General features: G+C 40.3%; 1 protein-coding gene, 1 long non-coding RNA gene and 1 pseudogene across 27 annotated transcripts in view; 2 read left to right on the forward strand and 1 right to left on the reverse strand.

Moving 5' to 3' along the window:
- LOC105494826 (Scm polycomb group protein homolog 1) overlaps positions 1-20672 on the forward strand; it is a 221688-nt gene that overhangs the window by 150509 nt on the left and 50507 nt on the right. The window lies entirely within an intron of this gene.
- The window catches only part of LOC139362869 (uncharacterized), a 75599-nt gene continuing 55332 nt past the window's right edge, over positions 406-20672 (reverse strand). For both annotated transcript variants that reach the window (XR_011622378.1, XR_011622379.1), the window contains exon 3: positions 406-651. This is a non-coding gene — a long non-coding RNA (uncharacterized lncRNA). The remainder of the gene's footprint in view (positions 652-20672) is intronic.
- Positions 601-10747, forward strand: LOC139362860 (tricarboxylate transport protein, mitochondrial pseudogene; annotated as a pseudogene).

Here is a 20672-nt window from a genome sequence, read left to right on the forward strand (position 1 = left end):
TAGAATCATGCCTGGCTCTGCCACTTTTACTTCTCTCAGTCTCACTTTCCTCATTTGTCAAAGGACGTGATAAATGTCACCCTTCACAAGATTGTCCTGAAAGTCAAATGAAACCACAGATGTACAAGAATTTTGTCTAAAGTATTTTTATTGATTAAGGGTCTAATCCTGTCAACCTCAGTAGCATCGAAATGTGTTGGACAATATTCCTATCCTTCATCTTTCTCTTAAGTAAGGCAGTCATTAACTTAATTATTTACATTTGGAAAAATAAAAGATTGTGTTTAAATAACAAACTCAGGGTCACATCATAAGAATCTGAATTAAAATTAGATCCCTGGTCTCCTGACATCACCCCAGTTTTTTTTCCAACTAGGATAATTAGATTAGATTGTGGCAGGGCAGGGCTTCCTGATAAAGAGAACGTCCAAATCCTGGAGTCCCTCAGGATAGCTTAAGAAAATCCATTTATTAAAGCAGCTTTTAAATTAGCATGAAGTCTAATCTCAGTGCTAGCTACTCACACATGACATTTGTAAGCTGATTTTTTAGAACTCTTCAGTATAATTGGTTGGTTTCTTCTGTCCAGATCTTTCAAGCCAGAGAGGGCAACCTTTTCGCCAGTTGGCACTGTGGAGTTTTATGTCTAGCCTTAAGGAAAAAGAGAAGAAAAACTATTTTCTGACTGTTAAACGACGCAAGTAAAGCATTGTTCTGTTCTTCTCTTATATCTGACTGGGTAAGAATTTAGTGCCTTGTCGTGTGATGGCAGGAATTCCAAAGTGAATCACTTATCTCCCTACCCAGCTTAGATCTGTGGTAGGTTACTAGAGAAATATGAGCTGTCTTGGGGTTTATAATAATCAACTTAAAGTAAAACCATTCAGCATCTTAGGCTTGGGTGTGGAATAGGTAAAGAGTTGAATTTCTAAAAAATACAAAAGACTAGCTGGGCGAGGTGGCGGGCGCCTGTAGTCCCAGCTACTTGGGAGGCTGAGGCAGGAGAATGGCGTTAACCCTGGAGGCAGAGCTTGCAGTGAGCTGAGATCCGGCCACTGCACTCCAGCCTGGGCGACAGAGCGAGACTCCGTCTCAAAAAAAAAGAGTTGACTTTAACGAGGGTTGGGGTTTTTTCTAGGCAAGTGTGTTGGAAAAAGAGAAGGACAAGGAAGTGATTATAATTGTAGGTCAGTGGTTCTCAAACCTTCTAGTCTCAGGAAGCTTTTATGTCTTTAAAGACTTCAAAGAGCTTTTATTTATGTGGGATATATATATATATATATATATATATATATATATATATATATATATATTTATCTCACCATATTGGAAAATAAAACTTAGAGTCAGGCATAGTGGTTCATACCTGTAATTGTAGCACTTTGGGAGACCAAGTTGGGAGAATCACTTGAAGCCAAGAGTTTAAGACCACCCTGGGCAACATAGCAAGACCCCATCTCTCCAAAAAAACTGAAAATCAGCCAAGAATGGTGGGGGATGCTTGTAGTCCAACTATTTGGGAGGCTGATGCAGGAGGATCACTTGAGCCCAGGAAGTCAAGATTTCACCGAGCTATGATCATGCTACTGCACTCTAGCCTGGGCAACAGAACAAGACCCCCAACTCAAAAATAAAAACAAAATTTAGAACTTTTTAGAGCAGGAATATACAAGCATTCATTCCATGGAAACAAGGCAAATATCCATTGTCAGATAAATGGATTAAGAAAATGTGGCGCATATATACAATGGAATGTTACTTAGCCTTATTAAAGAAAGAAATCCTATCATTTGTGACAACATGGATGAACCTGGAAAATAAGCCAGTCAAAAAAAAAACACTGCATGATTCCACTTAACATGAGCTATCTAAAATGGTCAAATTCATAGAAGCAGAGAATAGAATGGTGGTTGCCGTGAGTGGAGGCAGGGTGGATAGGAAGTTGTTAATGGATATAAAGTTTCAGTTTTGCAAGGTGAGTAATTTCTAGAGATCTGCTGTACAACATAGTGCCTATAGTTAACAATATGATATTGTCCATGTAAATTGTTGTCAAGAGAGCAGATGTCCCGTGAAGTATTCTTACCCCACACACACCAAAAAAAAAAAAAAAACCACAGTGGAATGCTTTGCATATGTCCAAACTCGTCAAATTGTATACATTAAATATATGCCTGTTTAGGTACCAACAAAGTGTGCAGGCTGGGTGAGGTGGCTCATGCCTGTAATCCTCACACTTTGGGAGACCAAGGTGGGAGGATCACTTGAGGCCAGGAGTTTGAGACCAGCCTTAACAACATAGTGAGACCCTGTAAATTAGCCTGGCATGGTGGCATGCAACTGTAGTCCCAGCTACTCGGGATGCTGAGTCAGGAGGTTCATTTGAGCCCAGGAGGTTCACTTGAGCCAGGAGGTTGAGGCTGCAATGAGCTGTGATCACACCACTACACTCTAGCCCGGATGACAGAGCAAGACCCTGTCTCAAAGTATGCAAAAAACTTTTTTGTAAAAAAAAAAAAAAAAAAAAAGTAGTAATGAATAAGTATATTTCAAGTAATAAATATATATACAAGTGTACATCCCATTATTTGTTAGAGTGATGCCATTACATGTAGCTTCTGGAAAACTCCACTATAAGAGAATGAATGTGGAAAAGGCAAACAATGTTCTATTATCATTAGGTGTATAGTTTTGACCTTACAGACCCTGAGAAGGACTTTGAGGACCCCCAGGAGTACCCAGAACACACTCTGAGAGCAGGTTACTATATAACATTTTAAAAATCTTTTGTTTTTTTTTTGAGACAGAGTCTTGCTCTGTCACCCAGGCTGGAGTGCAGTGGCGCGACCTCGGCTCACTGCAACTTCCACCTCCCAGTTTCAAGCAATTCTCTTGTCTCAGCCTCCCAAGTAGCTAGGACTACAAGCACTTGCCACCACACCTGGCTAATTTTTGTATTTTTAGTAGAAATGGGGTTTCACTATATTGGTCAGGCTGGTCTCGAACTCCTGGCCTCAGGTGATAGACCCACCTCGGCCTCCCAAAGTGCTCAGATTACAGATGTGAGCCACCACGCCCAGCCATTAAAAATCTATTTTATCAACAGTGAACATATGGGTCATTCCAAGTTTCCAGTTACTACAAATAACATTGCTATGAGCATTCTTTTACACATACTGTGGTGTACATGTGCAAGAATTTCTTTGGAGTTTACACCTAAGATTGGAATTACTAAGTCATAGGGTATATACATCTTCAGATTTATTAGATAATGTGTGAGAGTCTTTCTGAACTCAAACACTTGGACATCACATATTACCTAATACTATTCAGATTTTGCCAATTATTCTAATTTCAAAGTAATTTTTTTTTAACTTCAGACTCCAATACAGATTATATGTTGCATTAGTTGTGTTATTTTAGTCTTCTGAATCTGGAAAGTTCCTCTTTTTTATTTTTCATGATACTGACACTTTCGAAGCACAACAGGCCAGTTGTTATATTAAATGTGCCTGAATTTTGGTTTGTCTGATTCAGGATTATTGATTTTTGACAGAGGTACGACATAACTAATATGGTATTCTCAGCTGGGCATGGTGGCTTATGCCTGTAATCTTAGCACTTTGGGAGACCGAGGCAGGAGGAGGATTGCTTGAATCCAGGAATTTAAGACCAGCCTGGGCAACAAAGCGAGACCCCCATCTCTGGGAAAAAAAAAAAAAAATTTAATTAGCTAGGCATAGTGGCACACAGTCGTAGTGCCTGCTGCTTGGGAGGCTGAGGCAGGAGCATTGCTTGAGCCCAAGAGTTCAGAAGTTGCAGTGAGCTGTGTTCTTGCCAGTACACTCTAGCCTGGGCAACACTGCAAGACCTTGTCTCCAAAAAAAAAGTTTTTAATTAAAAAGCTATGCTATTCTTGGTATATCACATCAGGAGATACATGTCAGTATGTCCCATTTTGGGTAATGTTACCTTTGATCATTTAGTTGAAATGCTGCCTTTCCACCTTTCTTCAAACACTTTTTTCACTTGACTTCGAGGATCTCATACTCTTTTTTTCTTCTGGATTTATGAGCCACCTTTTAGTCTCCTTTACTGAATCATCCTCTTCTCTACAACTTCTCAATGGTAAGACATCTCAAGAACAACTTTTTTCTTGACTATGTCCTCAAACTCCAGGAGCTCTCATCTAGCCTGATGGCTTTACATACCAGTTATATACTGATAATTCTCTGTTTGTCTTCAGTCCCAGCTTCTCCCTTGAATTCCAGGCTCATATATACAGCTGCCTAATTAACATCTCCATATTTGATATCTGATATGTTTTGGCTTTGTGTTCGCACCCAAATCTCATCTCAAATTGTAATCCCCACATGTCAAGAGAGAGACCTGGTGGTGGAGGGGGGATCATGGTGGGCAGGAGGCAGGACTAGATTGCACTTCAACCCAGATGGACAGAGCAGCATATGGAGGCTCGCATCATGAATTTTTGCTCCAGAACAACTGCAATAATAAATCAGAAACCTGTGAGAGGACCCACAGATGCACTGAAGGAAACGGATTGCTCCTGCAGGACCTGGGAGACAACCCAAATACTGTGCTGGTATCCATGGCTGACGGACCCTCAGATGGTTCTCATTACTGGACTGTGCAGACAATGCCCAGTACCAGCCCAGAGCCTGGTAGACTTGCTGGGTGACTAGATCTAGAAGAGAGACAATAATCACTACAGCTTGGCTCTCAGGAAGCCACATACATAGGAAAAGGGGGGTATTACTACATACAAGGGAACACCCCATGGGACGAAATAATCTGAACAACAGTCTTTAGCCCTAGACCTTCCCTCTAACAGCCTACCCAAATGAGAAGGAACCAGAAAACCAACTCTGGTAATTTGACAAAACAAGGTTCAACACCCCCAAAAAATCACACTAGCTCACCAGCAATGGAACCAAACCAAGAAGAAATCCCTGATTTACCTGAAAAAGAATCCAGGAGGTTAGTTATTAAGATAATCAGGGAGGCACCAGAGAAAGGCAAAGCCCAATACAAGGAAATCCAAAAAATGATACAAAAAGTGAAGGGATAAATATTCAAGGAAACAGATAAAGAAAAAACAATCAAAACTTGGGTAAGCAATGGACACACTTATAGAAATGCAAAATGCTCTGGGAAGTCTCAGCAATAGAATTGAACAAGTAGAAGAAAGAAATTTAGAGCTCAAAGACAAGGTCTTCGAATTCACCCGGTCCAACAAAGAGAAAAAAGAAAATATGAACAAGGCCTCCAAGAAGTCTAGGATTATGTTAAATGACCAAACCTAAGAATAATTGGAGTTCCTGAGGAAGAAGAGAAATCTAAAATTTTGGAAAACGTATTTGGGGGAATAATCAAGGAAAACTTTCCCAGCCTTGCTAGAGACTTAGGCAGCCAAGTACAAGAAGCACAAAGAACACCTTGGAAATTCATCGCAAAACGATCATCACCTACGCACATTGTCATCATGTTATCTACAGTTAGGATGAAGGAAAGAATCTTAAAAGCTGTGAAACAAAAGCACCAGGTAACCTATAAAGGAGAACCTATCAGATTAACAGCAGATTTCTCAGCAGAAACCCTACAAGTTAGAAGGGATTGGGGCCCTATCTTCAGCCTCCTCAAACAAAACAATTATCAGCCAAGAACTGTGTATCCAGTGAAACTAAGCTTCATATATGAAGGAAAGATGCAGTCTTTTTCAGACAAACAAATGCTGAGAGAATTTGCCACTACCAAGCCACCACTACAAGAATGCTAAAAGGAGCTTTAAATCTTGAAACAAATCCTGGAAACACATCAAAACAACCTCTTTAAAGCACAAATCTCACAGGACCTATAAAACAAAAATACAATTTAAAAAATAAAAACAAAACAACTAAGGTATACAGGCAACAAATAGCACTATCAATGGAATAGTACCTCACATTTCAATACTAACATTGAATGTAAATGGCCTAAATGCTCTACTTAAAATATACAGAATTGCAGAATGGATAAGAATTCACCAACCAAACATCTGCTGCCCTCAAGAGACCCACCTAACACATAAGGACTTGAACAAACTTAAGGTAAAAGGGTTGTAAAAGACATTTCATGCAAATGGACATCAAAAGCAGGAGTAGCTATTCTTATATCAGACAAAACAAACTTTAAAGCAAAAGCAGTTAAAAAAGACAAAGAGGGACATTATATAATGATAAAAGGCCTTGTCCAACAGGAAAATATCATAATCCTAAACACACATGTACCTAACACTTGGAGCTTCCAAATTTATAAAACGATTACTAATTAATATGGTTTGGCTATATCCTCCACCCAAATCTCATCTTTAATTATACTCCCATAACTCCCACATGTTGTGGGAGGGACCTAGTGGGAGATAATTTGAATCATGGGGTGGTTCCGCCATATTGTTCTCATGGTAGTGAACAAGTCTCACAAGAGCTGATTATTTTATCAGCGGTTTCCACTTTTGCATCTTCCTTATTTTCTCTTGCTGCTGCCATGTAATAAGTGCCTTTCGCTTCCCACCATGATTCTGAGGCCTCCCCAGCCATGTGGAACTGTCAGTGCCGGTAAACCTCTTTTTCTTCCCAGTCTCGGGTATGTCTTTATCACCACTGTCAAGATGGACTAATACAGTAAATTGGCACCGGTAGTGTGGGGTGCTGCTGAAAAGATACCCAAAAATATGGAAGCAACTTTGGAACTGGGTAACAGGCAGCGGTTGGAACAGTTTGAAGGGCTCAGAAGAAGACAGGAAAATGTGGGGAATTTTGGAACTTCCTAGAAACTTGTTAAATGGCTTTGACCAAAAACCTGATAGCAATATGGACAATAAGGTCCAGGCTGAGGTGGTCTCAGATAAAAATGAGAAACTTGTTGGGAACTGGAGCAAAGGTGACTCTTCTTATGTTTTAGCAAAGAGACTGGCAGCAATTTGCCCCTGCCCTAGAGATTTGTGGAAATTTGAACTTGAGAGAGATGATTTAGGGTATCTGGTGGAAAAATTTCTAAGCGGCAAAGCATTCCAAGAGGTGACCTGGAGGCTGGGTGCAGTGGCTTATGCCTGTAATCCCAGCACTTTGGAAGAGGTGACCTGGAGGCTGGGCACAGTGACTTGCTCCTGTAATCCCAGCACTTTGGAGAGGCTGAGACGGGCGGACCACAAGGTCAGGGGTTTGAGACCAGCTTGGCCAATATGGTGGTCTCAGATATGGTGAAACCCTGTCTCTAATAAAAATACAAAGCTGGGCGTGGTGGCACGTGCCTGTAGTCCCAGCTACTTGGGAGGCTGAGGCAGGAGAATCACTTGAACCCAGGAGGCAGAGGTTGCAGTGATCCAAGATCATGCCATTGCAATCCAGCCCGGGTGACAGAGCAAGACTCTGTCTCAAAAAAAAAAAAAAAAAGAGGTGACGGGTGCTGTTAAAGGCATTCCACTTTATAAAGGAAGAAGAGCATAAAAGTTTGGAAAATTTGCAGCTTGACAATGTGATAGAAAAGAAAAACCCATTTTCAAGGAGAAATTCAAGCTTGCTGCAGAAATTTGCATGAGTAACGAGAAGCCAAATGTTAATCCCCAAGACAATGGGGAAAATGTCTCCAGGCCATGTCAGAGGTCTTTAAAACAGCCCCTCCCATCCCAGCCCCTCCCCTCCCTTCATCCCAGCCCCTCCCCTCCCTTCATCCCAGTCCCTCCCCTCCCTTCATCCCAGCCCCTCCCCTTCACAGGCCCAGAGGCCTAGGAGAAAATGGTTTCCTGGCCCAAGCCCAGGGTCCCCATGCTGTGTGCAGCCTAGGGACTTGGTGCCCTGTGTTAGCTGCTCCAGCCATGGCTGAAAGGAGCCAATGTAGAGCTCAAGCCATGACTTCAGAAGTGCAAGCCCCAAGCTTTGGCAGCTTCCACATGGTGTTGAGCCTGCAAGTACAGAAAAGTCAAGAATCGGGGTATGGGAACCTCCACCTAGATTTCAGAAGATGTGTGGAAACACCTGAATGCCCACACAGAAGTTTGCTGCAGGGGTGGGGCACTCATAGATAACTTCTGCTAGAGAAGTGCAGAAGAGAAATGTGGGGTCAGAGCTGCCACAGAGTCCCTACTGGGGTACCGCCTAGTGGAGCTGTGAGAAGAGGGCCACTGTCCTCCAGACTCCAGAATGGTAGATCCACCGACAGCTCGCACCGTTTGCCTGGAAAAGACACAGACACTCAATGCCAGCCCATGCACGCAGCTGGGAGGGAGGCTGTACCCTGCAAAACTACAGAGGTGGAGCTGCTCAAGACCATGGGAACCCACCTCTTGCATCAGCATGACCTGGATGTGAGACCTGGAGTCAAAGGGGATCATTTTGGAGCTTTAAAATTTGACTGCTCTGCTGGATTTCAGACTTGCATTGGCCCCGTAACCCCTTTGTTTTGGTCAGTTTCTCCCATTTGGAATGGCTGTGTTTATCCAATACCTGTACCCCATTGTATCTAGGAAGTAACTAGCTTGCTGTTGATTTTATAGGCTCATAGGTGGAATGGACTTGCCTTGTCTCAGATGAGACTTTGGACTGTGGACTTTTGGGTTAATGCTGAAATGAGATAAGCCTTTGGGGGATTGTTGGGAAGGCATGATTGGTTTTGAAATGTGAGGACATGAGATTTGGAGGGCCTCGGGTGGGATGATATAGTTTGGATCTGTGTCCCCACCCAAATCTCATCCTGAATTGTACTCCCATAATTCCCGTGTATTGTGGGAGGGGCCCAGTGGGAGATAATTTGAATCATGGGGGCGGTTTCCCCATACTGTTCTTGTGGTAGTGAATAAGTCTCACAAGATCTAATGGTTTTATCAGAGGTTTTCGCTTTTGCATCTTCCTCATTTTCTCTTGCGCCACCATGTAAGAAGTGCCTTTTGCCTCCACCACGATTCTGAGGCCTCCCCAGCCATGAGGATCTGTGAGTCCAATTAAACCTCTTTATCTTCCCAGTCTTGGGTATGTCTTTATCAGCAGCGTGAAAACAGCCTAATACTAATAGACCTAAGAAATAAGATAGATAGCAACACAGTAATAGTGGGGGACTTCAGTACTCCACTGACAGCACTAGACGGGTCATCAAGACAGAAAGTCAAGAAAGAAACAAGGATTTAAACTATACCCTGAAACAAATGGATTTAACAAATATATATGGAACATTCCATCCAATAGCCACAGAATACAGCACATGGAACTTTCTCCAAGATAGAGCATATGGGAGGCCACAAAACGAGCCTCAATAAATTTAAGAAAATTGAAATTATATCAAGCACTCTCGCAGACCACAGTTAAATAAAACAGGAAATCAATTCCAAAAGGAACCTTCAAAACCACACAAATACATGGAAATTCAATAACCTGCTCTTGAATGATCATTGAGTTAAAAATGAAATCAAGATGAAAATTAAATAATTCTTCGAACTGAATGACAATAGTGACACAACCTGTCAAAACCTCTGGACACAGCAAAGGTGATGCTAAGAGGAAAGTTCATAGCCCTAAACGCCTACAGCAAAAAGTCTGAAAGAGCACAGACAATCTAAGGTCATACCTCAAGGAACTAGAGAAACAAGAACAAACCCAAACCCAGCAGAAGAAAGGAAATAACCAAGATCAGAGCAGAACTAAATCAAGTTGAAACAAAATAAACTGTACAAAAGATAAATGAGCCCCTACCTCCCACCCGCCATGGCCACACCCTGCGTGCTCTGGTGGCCGCTGAGCCTGTGTCCGGGAAGGCCAAACTGACACACCCAGGGGAGGCGATCCTGGCAGTTGGCCTGGCGGGCGGCATTGACATCTGCATCACCTTCCCCACGAATACGTGAAGACACAGCTGCATCTGGATGAACACTTGCACCTGCCACAGTACCGGGGCACTGGGGACTGCGTGCAGCAGATGGTCCACAGCCATGGTGCCCTGGGCCTATACTGTGGCCTCAGCTCCCACCTCTGCAGCTCCATCCCCAAGGCAGCCGTCAGGTTTGGAATGTTTGCGTTCCTCAGCAACCACATGCAGGATGCCCAGGGACAGCTGGACAGCACGCACGAGCTGCTCTGTGGCCCAGGAGCCAGCATGGCCAGGGGCCATGGAAGTCGTGTGCCCCACGGAGACCATCAAGGTGAAGTTCAACCACAACCAGACCTCCCCAAACCCCAAGTACACAGGATTCTTCCATGCAGTTAGGGAGATTGTGTGGGAACAAGGGCTGAAGGGAACGTACCAGGACCTCACAGCCACCATGCTGAAGCAGGGCTCAAACCAGGCTATCTGCTTCTTTGTCATGATCTCCCTGTGCAACTGGTACCGAGGGAACAACCTCAACAAGCCCATGAACCTGCTGATCACTAGGGTCTTCAGAGCTATTGTGGGTGCAGCCAGTGTCTTTGGAAACACTCCTCTGGACATGATTAAGACCCAGATGCAGGGCCTGGAGGTGCACAAATACTGGAACACATGGGACTGTGGCTTGCAGATCCTGAGGAAGGAGGGCTCAAGGCATTCTACAAGGGCACTGTTCCTGCCTGGGCTGGGTTGTCCTGAATGTGGCCATAGTGTTTATCATCTATGATGAGGTGGTAAAACTGCTCAACAAAGTTGTGGAAGACATACTAAGCCTAGAGGCCCTCAAAGGAACCACCCCAGGCACCTCCAGAGTGCCCCACCACCCTTGTCTCACATGATTTCAGTGCAGTAGTGCCAAAAGGCCCCTTGCCATGTCCCTCAAGCTCTGTGGCCTGGTCTCTGCATTGTGGCTGTCAAATCCATGTGTTCCATAGTGCCGCGTCCTCCCTGTGGTCTCTGTGTGACACCACCACTGTGTCCCAATGTCTGGCCCAGCCATGGCTGGGTGTGCATCTGGCCTGTGACCCTGTGCCCACTTGTCCAGGTGCTTACTGTGAGCCCTGTGCCTGTGTTTCATGTTCTGTGTCATGTGACCATGTGGCCTAGGTCCTCAGCCCTATATCACTGGCCTGGTCCCAGTCCACTGCCTTTCACCCTGCCCCAGCATACCACAACTGCCTCCAGGCCTCGACCTGGCTTCACCGCATTCCAGGGGCTGCAGCCCCCGACTTCTCCCACTATTGGCCTTAACTGGCCCTTGGGGCCTCCCTCAGCCCAGGACAGGGTGGCATCCGCCACTCTCAGAACCACCCTGCCAAGGCAGAATAAACCAGATTGTGTTGCAAAAAAATAAATAAATAAATGAAACAAAAAGCTGGTTGTTTGAAAAGATAAATAAAATTGATAGACCATTAGCAAGAAGAGAGAAAATCCAAATAAGTTCAGTAAGAAACAAAACGGGAGATATTACAGCTGACACCACAGAAATACAAAAGGTCATTCAAGGCTACTATGAATACCTTTACATACATAAACTAGAAAACCTAGAAGAGATGGATAAATTCCTGGGTAGATACAACCCTCCAAGCTTAAATCAGGAAGAATTAGGTACCCTGAACAGACCAGTAACAAGCAGCAAGATTAAAATGGTAATTTAAAAATTACCAGCCAAAAAAAGTCCACGACCAGACGGATTCACAGCAGAATTCTACCAGATGTTCAGAATTGGTGTGAATCCTATTGACACTACTCCACAAGATAGAAAAAGAGGGAACCCTCCCTAATTCATTCTGTGAAGCCAAAATCATCCTAATACCAAAACCAGGAAAGGATATAACTAAAAAAGAAAACTACAGACCAACCAGTATCCCTGATGAACATAAATGCTAAAATTCTTAACAAAGCACTAGCTAACCAAATCCAACAACATATCAAAAAGATAGTCCACCATGATCAAGTAGGTTTCATAACATTAATGCAGGGATGGTTTAACATATGTGAGTCAATAAATGTGATACACCACATAAACAGAATTAACAAAAATCACATGATCATCTCAATAGATGCAGGAAAAGCATTTGACAAATCTAGTATCTTTTTATGATTAAAACTCCCAGCAAAATTGGCATACAAGAGATGTATGTAATAAAAGCCATCTATTAAAAGCCCACAGCCAACATAATACTGAATAGGGAAAAGTTGAAAACATTCCCGCTGAGAACTGAAACAAGAAAAGGATGCCCACTCTCACCACTTCTCTTCAACATAGCACTGGAAGTCCTAGGCAGAGCAATCAGACAAGAGAAAGAAATAAAGGGCATCCATATCAGTAAAGAGGAAGTCAGACTGTCACTGTTTACTGACTATAGGATCGTTTACCTCAAAAACCCTAAAGACTCCTCCAGAAAGCTCCTACAACTGATAAAAGAATTCAGCAAAGTTTCCAGGTACAAAATTAATGTACACAAATCAGTAGCTCTTCTGTACACCAACAGCGACCAAGTTGAGAATCAAATCAAGTACTCAACCCCTTTTACAGTAGCTGCAAAATAAAATAAAATACTTAGGAATATACCTAACAAGGAGGTGAAAGACCTCTACAAGGAAAACTACAAAGCACTGCTGAAAGAAATCATTGACGACACAAATGGAAACACATCCCATGCTGATGGATGGGTAGAGTCAATATTGTGAAAATGACCATACTGCCAAAAGCAATCTACAAATACCCAATGCAATTCCCATCAAAATACCACCATCATTCTTCACAGAATTAGAAAAAACAATTCTAAAATTCATATGGAACCAAAAAAGAGCCCACATATCCAAGCAAGACTAAGCAAAAAGAACAAATCTGGAGGCATTACATTACCTAATTTCAAACTATACTATAAGGCCATAGTCACCAAAACAGCATGGTACTGGTATAAAAATAGAGACATAGACCAATGGAACAGAATAGGGAACCCAGAAATAAATCCAAATACTTAGAGCCAACTGATCTTTGACAAAGCAAACAAAAACATAAAGTGGGGAAAGGACACCCTTTTCAACATATGGTGCTGGGATAATTGGCTAGCCACATGTAGGAGAATGAAACCAGATCCTCATCTCTCACCTTATACAAAAATCAACTCAAAATGGATTAAGGACTTAAATCTAAGACCTGGAACTATGAAAATTTTAGAAGATAACATTCGAAAACCCCTTCTAGACATTGGCTTAGGCAGGAAGTTCATGACTAAGAACCAAAAGCCAATGCAATAAAAACAAAGATAAATTGCTGGGACTTCTTAAACTAACAAGCTTTTGCATGGCAAAAGGAACAGTCAGCAGAGTAAACAGACAACCCACAGAGTGGGAAAAAATCTTCACAATCTGTACATCTGACAGAGGACTAATATCCAAAATCCACAGTGAACTCAAATCAAAAAGAAAAAAGCAAACAATACCATCAAAAAGTGGGCTAAGGACATAAATACACAATTCTCAAAAGAAGATATACAAATAGGCAACAAATACATGAAAAAATGTTCAACATCACTAATGATCAGGGAAATGCAAATCAAAACTACAATGCGATACCACCTTACTCCTGCAAGAATGGCCATAATCAAAAAATAGTAGATGTTGGCATGGATGCAGTGAACAGGGAACACTTCTACACTGCTGGTGGGAATGTAAACTAGTACAACCACTATGGAAAACAGTGTGGAGATTCCTTAAAGAACTATAAGTAGAACTACCATTTAATGCAGCAATCCCACTACTGGATATCTACCCAGAGGAATAGAAGTCATTATACAAGAAAGATATTGGCACACACATGTTTATAGCAACACAGTTCAAAGTTGCAAAAACGTGGAACCAACCCAAATGCCCATCAATCAATGAGCGAATAAAGAAACTGTGATATAGGACCGGGCACCGTGGCTCACGCCTGTAATCCCAGCACTTGGGAGGCCGAGGCAGGTGGATCACGAGGTCAGGAGATCAAGACCATCCTGGCTAATATGGTGAAACCCCCTCTCTACTAAAAATACAAAAAATTAGCCAGGCATGGTGGCACACACCTGTAGTCCCAGCTACTCGGGAGGCCGAGGCAGGAGAATCGCTTGAACCCAGGAGGTGGAGGTTGCCATGAGCCAAGATCACGCCACTGCACTCCAGCCTGGTGTCAGAGCAAGACTCTGTCTGAAAAAAAAAAAAAAGAAACAGAGAGAGAGAGAGAGAGAGAGAGAGATATGATTGAATACTACTCAGCCATAAAATGGAATTAATGGCATTTGCAGAGACCTGGATGAGATTGGAGACTATTACTCTGAGTGGAGTAACTCAGGAATGGAAAACTAGACATCATTTCTCACTTATAAGTGGGAGCTAAGCTATGAGGATGCAAAGGCATAAGAATAACACAATGGACTTTGGAGACTCAGGGGTAAAGGGTGGGAAGAGGATGAGGGATGAAAGATTGTACAAATACAGTGCAGCATATACTGCTTCGGTAATGGTTGCACCAAAATATTGTAAATCACCACTAAAGAACTTACTTATGTAACCAAACACCACCTGTTCCCCAATAGCCTATAGAAATTAAAAAAAAAAATTATTAAACATGTCTCAGAGAGCTACCCCATAGTCAAATTGTCAGAAGCCAAGAATAAAGAGAAAACCTTGAAAACAGCAAGAGAAAAATGATTCATCATATAAATGAGATACTCAACATGACTACTGGCTTACTTATGATCAGAAACAAGACCAGAAGGCAGTGGGATGACATTCAAAGTACTAAAAGAAAACAAAAAACAAGAACAACAAAGAACACCAGTCAACAGAGAATTTTATATCCAACATATTCTCTCTCAAAGTACAGGTGAAAAAAGGCAAATGCAGGTAAAGACTGAAAGCATGTATTGCTAGCAGACTTTCCTAATACTAAAGTTCTTTAGGCTGAAAAGTGACACCAGATTGTAGCTTGAATGCACACAAAGAAATAATGAGCACTGATTTAAGGTCATCACATAGGTAAATAAAAGATAATATACATGTTTACACTTTTATTTTAACTGATTAAAGATAACTGCATAAAGCCATTTAAAAAAAGAGATCTGGTAGGAGGTAATTAGATCATGGGGGCAGTTCCCCCATGCTGGTCTCGTGATAGTGAGTTCTCACAAGATCTGATGGTTTTATAAGGGGCTCTTCCCCCTTCGCTCGCCACTCTCTCTCTCACCTACCGTAAGACATGCTTCTTCCCCTTCCACCATGATTGTAAGTTACTTGAGACCTCCCCAGCCCTGCAGAACTGTGAGTCAATTACGGAACTGTGAGTCAATTAAACCTCTTTATTAATTAACAAGTCTCAGGTATGTCTTTATAGCAGTGTGAAAATGGATTAATACCATATCTAACAAGTATCTCATAAGAAACATGTTTAAAAACTGAACTGTTGGTTCTCTTTCCCAATGTTTAACATCCCAGTAAATGGCATCATTTTCCTCCAAATTGCTTAAGCAAATAATATTGGATCATCTATGACGCCTCTCTTTCTTTTAAAAAAAATTTTTTTTAATACAAACAGGGTCTCACTGTCACCCAGGCTGTAATGCAGTGGTGTGATCACAGCTCGCTGCAGCCTTGAACTCCTGGGCTCAAGTGATCCTCCCACCTCAGCCTTCTGAGTAGCTGGGAACACAGGTTCATGCCATCACTTCTGGCTAATTTAAAAAAAAAAATTTCTAGAGACAGGATCTCGCTATGTTGCCCGAGCTGGTCTTGAACTCCTGGCCTCAAGTGATCCTCCTGCCTCCCAGTGTACTGGGATTACAGATGTGAGCCACCATGCCCAGCCCTCCTCTATTTCATTGGATATGATTTTATACTTTTGTGTTTTGTCTTTGCTAATTTTCTTTCACTGACATCCAGTCATGTCAGCTCTTTCTTCCAGTGTATTCTGAATCTAACTAATTCTCATCTTCTCCAATAATATTACTCTCTTCAAAGATTTCAGTTCATCACTATCTTTTGTCTTTTTTGTTTGTGTTTATTTTATATTGATATAAGAGGGTGCTGGATTCATTTCCAACACCCCCAGAAGACTCACTTATTCTCCCTTTTGGTTGAAACCCCACCTGCCCAACCCATCAAACTATCACTACAGATTAGTTTTTCTGTTTTCAGACTTCATATAAAGATAATTATAAAATACATACTCTGGCTTCTTTTGTCTAACATTATTTCTGTGAGATTCATATTGCTGCATACAATAATTGTTCTTTTTAATTTCTCTGTAATATTCCCGTTTATGAATATACCACATTTTAAAAATCTGTTGGGCCTTTAGGTTGTTTCTAGTTTTGCCTCTTATGAAAAATGCAATGGTGGGGCCGGGCGCGGTGGCTCAAGCCTGTAATCCCAGCACTTTGGGAGGCCGAGACGGGCGGATCACGAGGTCAGGAGATCGAGACCATCCTGGCTAACACAATGAAACCCCATCTCTACTAAAAATACAAAAAAAAAAAATTAGCCGGGCGAGGTGGCGGGCGCCTGTAGTCCCAGCTACTCGGGAGGCTGAGGCAGGAGAATGGCGTAAACCCGGGAGGCGGAGCTTGCAGTGAGCCGAGATAGCGCCACTGCACTCCAGCCTGGGCGACAGAGCGAGACTCCGTCTCAAAAAAAAAAAAAAAAAAAAAAAAAAAGAAAAATGCAATGGTGAATATTCTAGCACATGGCTTTTGGTGGTCATATCACTCACTTCTCTTGGATATATACTGAGATGTGGAATTGTTGGGTCATAGGATATACAGCTAAGCAATTTGTCAAAATGATTTATGTTCCCACCAGCAATGTTGAATTCTAGTTGCTTCACATCCTCACCAATATTGTCAGTCCTTTAAATTTTAGCAGTTTTGGTGGGATATAGTGTCCCATAGTTTTAATTTACATTTCTGTATTACTAATAGTATTCAACAACTTTTTGTATGCTTATTTGCCATTATACTCATTTTTGTGAAGTGCTTCATCAAGTCTTATCCATTTTTTAAATTGCCCAGTCTTCATTATTGATTTTGGGGCATTCTTTATATATTCTGGATATTATTTTCTTATGTATGTGTTTTGTGTATCTTTTCCCACTTCCTGGATTTTTTTCATTTTCTTAATATTGTCCTTTGATTAAGAGAAATATTTTGTTTTAATGAGGTCATATATATCAATCTTCAGTCTCTGATAATTAATGCTTTTTGTGTCCTGTTTTAATAAATCTTTGCCTGCCCCCATAGTTTTGAAGGTATTCTCATTTGTCTTCTTCTAGAAATTAGATGTTTTAGCCTTCACATTAATTTTCGTATCTGGTGTGAAACAGAATTCAAGTTTAATTTTTTTCCTTATGGATACCTATTTGACTCACCACAATTTTATTGAAAAGACTATTTTTTCTCTCCACAGAATTGCAAGGGCACATTTATCATAAATCAGATGACTATATATGTGTAGTTAATTTTGGAACTCTCTATTTTGCTCTGTTGATTCATTCATCTACCCTTGCACCAATAATATATGTCTTTTTTTTTTTTTTTAAGACAGTCCTGTTCTGTCACGTACACTAGAGTGCAGTGACACCATCATGGCTCGATGCAGCCGTAACCTCCAGGGCTTAAGTAATCCTCCCACCTCAGCATCCAGAGTCACTGGGACTACAGGTGTGCGCCACCATGCCCAGCTAATTTTTTTAAAAAATTTTGTAGAGACTGGGTCATGCTATGTTGCAAGGCTGGTCTCAAACTCCTGGCCTCAAGCAGTCCTCCTGCCTCAGTCTCTCAGAGTGCTGGGGTTATAGGCATGAGACACCAAGCCCAACCAATAATATATGTGTAGATTACTGTAACTTTATAATGAATCTTGCAGTTTGATGATTCACATTCTCCAGCTTTGCTGTTATTCATGAAGATTGACTTTGCATTTCCTATTAAAATTTAGAATTAAATTGTCAATTTGTATACATACACCACACATTTTTTAGAAACTGCTGAGATTTTGATTGGAATTGCATTGACTCTAGATCAGTTTGATGAGAGTTGACACCTAACAGTGGTAACGCTTTCAATCTATGAATGTAACATCCCTTCATGGCCATGTGGTATCTAGATCTTCTTTAATTTCTCCTATCAATGTTTTATAGTTTTCAGTGCAGATGTCTTGCCCATCTTTCACTGAATACTTGATGTTCAAATAACATCAAGTATTTTGTGGATTTTTAAATAATTTTCAAATTGTTGCTATTTAGAGAAATACATTAGATTTTTACATATTAGATTTGTATCTAGTGACCTTTCCAAATTCATTTTTTTATTTTAATAGATTTGTAGACTTGTAGGGAGGAATATTTACATAAACAATCATGTTGTGTACAAGTAACACTTCTTCCCTTACAATCTATATTTATAGATTTTATTTCTTTTCGTTTCCTTATTGCATTGACCTCCAATACAATGTCGAATAGAAGTGGTGATAGTAGTTATTTTGTTTTATCCCATAATTCAATAAGAAGTGTTCAATATTTCACCATTAAGAATACTATTGGTTATAGTTTTTTTTATAGATGGCTTTATCTAGACTAAGGAAATTCTCTTTTATTCCTAGTTTATTGATAATTTTTATCATGAATGGGTGTTGAATTTTGTCAAATGCTTTTTCTTCATCTATTGAGATGATATATGGGCTTTCTCTTTCATTTAGTGAATGTATGTGTTCAGCTGATTGTATTTTCCATTGTTAAACAACCTTTGTATTTCTGGAATAAATCCCACTTAGTTATGATATATTATCCTACATGTTATGATATGATATATATATAGGATTATATATCTGATATACATATATAGAGAGAGCTAGATTTAATTTACAAATACTTGGTTAAAGATTTTGCATCTATGTTCATGAGGGATATTAGTCTAGTTTTTTTTCTTTTTCTTGTAACATCTTTGTCATGTTTTGGTATGGGGGTTATGCTGGCCTTATAAAATGAAATGGGAAGTGTTCCCTCTTCTATTTTTCAAAAGAGACTTTGCAAGATTTGTTATTATTTCTTCTTTAAATATTTGCCAGAATTCACCAGTGAAGCCATTTAGGCCTGGGATTTTCTTTGTGGAAAGATTTTTAATTGCAGTTGCAATTTTTTAATTATATATGAGGCTTTTCATATTCTGTTTTTTCTTGTGTCAGTGGTATTTTTTTGCTTTATTTTGTTTTTTAAGAGATGAGGTATCCACTCTATAATCCAGGCTCAAGTGCAGCGGTGCAATATAGCTCACTGTAACCTCGAACTGGGCTCAAGTGATCCTCTCGAGTAACCATTTGTTTTTGTAGAGATGGGGTCTCACAGTGTTGCCCAGGCTGGTCTTGCGTGGCGTTTTATCTCAATTTTCGTATTTATTGGCATAAAGTTATTTATACTATCCTGTTCTCTTACCAATGTCTGATGGATCTATGATGAAACTGTCTCTGCATATTCTATATTTATTAGGTATATGTATCAGGTAGATTGGTTGGTTAATTGGTTATTCATGTTATTAGTTTTCTTTTGGTTAGTGTTTATTGAGTATATTATTTTCATCTGTTTGCTTTTATCTTCCTGTGTTTTTATATTTTGAGTGTCTTTGTATCTCGGGGCCCTCTTATAAACAAATATAACTAGTTCTGAGGTTTCTTTTTTTGGTCTGGTTTGTTCATTTATTCCTACCGATTGTTTTACTTAATCCACCTTTATTTAATATAATTATTTGGGTTTAAGTCAACATTTTGCATTTTGCTTTTTTGTTTTCTATTTGTCCAAGTTCTTCCTTATTTCTTTATTCCTCTGTTCTTGCCTTCTTTTGGGTTAATCAAGTATGTTTTATTATTCTACTTCTCTCCCCTTAGCTTTTTAGTAATACATTCTTATCACTGATAATTCTTTAATTAATTGCCCTATGCAAATATGCATATTGGACTTATTAAAATCTACCTTAAGTGCTCTAAACACTCCCAAATAATGCAAAATTCATACCAAAATTTGGCTCCATTTACTCTTCACTTTCATCCTCTGTGCTATTGCTGTCATATAACTTATTAATACATATGTTATAAATGGCACAAGCCATTTTTATTGTTTTAAATAATCAGTATCCTTTTGTATCAACTCACATGTTTACCCTTTCTTATGTTCTTTATCCTTCCTGTAGTTTCATGTTTCCATCTGGAATTACTTTCCTTCAGCCTGAAGAACTTCCTTTTCATTTTCCATAGTTAGGTCTGCTGGTGAGATTCTCTCAGCTTTGATTATCTGAAAAATCTCGTTATTTTACCTTTATTTCTGAAGGATATTTTCACTGGGTGTATAATTCTATCTTTGGTAGTCTGTTTCTTTTAGCCCTTTAAAGATACTATTCTACTGCTTCTTGCTTACACAGTTTTATTGAAGAGACAGCTATCACTCTTATTGTTGCTCCTGTAATGCTGTTTTTCTCTCTGACTGCTTTTTAAAATGTATCTTTGTATTTCCTCCCTGTCTTTTATTTCATCTGTATTTCATCTTTTGTATTTTCAGCAGTTTGACAATTATGTGTTTTGGCATAGTTTTCTTTGCATTTTTCCTACTATGGATTGCTGAATCCATAAGCATACTGAATCTGTGGGTTGATGTCTTTCATTAGTTAGAGATAAAGTCTCTGCTGCTATCTTTTCATGTATTGCTTTTTCTTCATTCTATCTGTCTTCTCCCTCTG

This window comes from Macaca nemestrina, chromosome 1 (assembly GCF_043159975.1).
Source record: "Macaca nemestrina isolate mMacNem1 chromosome 1, mMacNem.hap1, whole genome shotgun sequence".
Classification (NCBI taxonomy): Eukaryota; Metazoa; Chordata; class Mammalia; order Primates; family Cercopithecidae; genus Macaca; species Macaca nemestrina.